The following is a 1,531-nucleotide window of genomic DNA, read 5'->3' as shown; positions in this document are numbered from 1 at the left end:
ACCCCAAACCCTAAACCCTAAACCCCAAACCCTAAACCCAAACCCCGAACTTAATTATCTTCCGATGATGAAGATGACGATTCCTTATCTTCTTCATGATCTTGAATCTCAATTTCTTCAGGTTGGGTAGACATATATTGAGTCAACAAATCATTCAAGTAGAGATAAAGAATTCCTTGCCCCGACACTCTACCAGCACATAAGTCTGATAGTCTTGGGTAATCGATCACGGTGAGAATGCGCTCAAAATATGTAAAGATATCACTTTTCAACCTACGAAACTCCCACATCTTCTCGTTTAGTACTTCATCAGAAACAACCTCATCTCTAACTGCTGGAGTTAGAACATGATCCGGATTTCCTTGTAAAATTATACAGAGGGTCCCAATTGGAGGTTCTTCAAGCATGCGCCATACAGTGTCACTGGGAACCACTGATTCAAGACGCTCAATTAGAATTGGTAAATTTTGAACAATTAAATCGATTCTTATTTGATAAACTACGATTTTTGAGCATTTGTGAGAACCATTTTAGGATTGGATGTTGTGAGTGAATAATTAGTATTGTAGTGAGTGAAGATGATTTGGATGTTGTGATTGAAATTGACATAGAATGGCCTATTTATAACCTATTAATTGTAACGGTTATTTTTGAATTACAACGGTTATTTTGAATTATAACGGCTATTTTGAATTATAACGGTAAAATTTGAATTATAACGGTAAAATTTGAATTATAACGGCTATTTTTGAATTATAACGGTAAAATTTGAATTATAACGGTAAAATTTGAATTATAACGGCTATTTTTGAATTATAACGGTAAAATTTGAATTATAACGGCTGTTTTTGAATTGTAACGGTTATTTTGAATTATAACGGTAAAATTTGAATTATAACGGTAACATTTGAATTATAACGGCTATTTTTGAATTATAACGATAAAATTTGAATTATAACGGTCACATTTTTCCCTATATAAACATCTACATAATGTTGTAATTTTGCACTCATCTTCAACCTTTTCTATTTTCCAATCATCTTCATCATCTTCCATTTTCTTCTTCAAATCTTTACTTATGTCAACATCATCCTCAATGTGGGGAACCCGACCAATTGAAGGCCTTGATTTTAAGAATCAAATTTGCAATCGTTGTCAAAGAAACGCTATCATCATGATTTCCGGGACAGCTACTAATCCGAAGAAAGCTTTTTTTAAGTGCGTACCTTGCGATCGTTTTGTGTCGTGGTTGACTGAAGATCATTTAACAATAACAAAAAAGTTGAATATAGCATGTCAAGATGAAGGTGATGATGCATCAAGTGGAAATGTCATGAAAGAGCAAGTGATAGGTATAAAAAAGGAGATTTCGGAAATGACAAGGATGATGAAGTTTTATTTCAAGTGTATCTTGTATTTGTTTGTTTTCATTATGTTGGCCATTGTCATGAAGTAGTTACTATTTCCAGAAATGTATGAATTTGCATCAGTTGCTATGTATTCAAGAAATTTAAGAAATTTAAGAAATTTT

This window comes from Silene latifolia, chromosome 1 (assembly GCF_048544455.1).
Source record: "Silene latifolia isolate original U9 population chromosome 1, ASM4854445v1, whole genome shotgun sequence".
NCBI classification, from domain to species: Eukaryota; Viridiplantae; Streptophyta; class Magnoliopsida; order Caryophyllales; family Caryophyllaceae; genus Silene; species Silene latifolia.
This window is presented reverse-complemented; position numbering follows the sequence as displayed.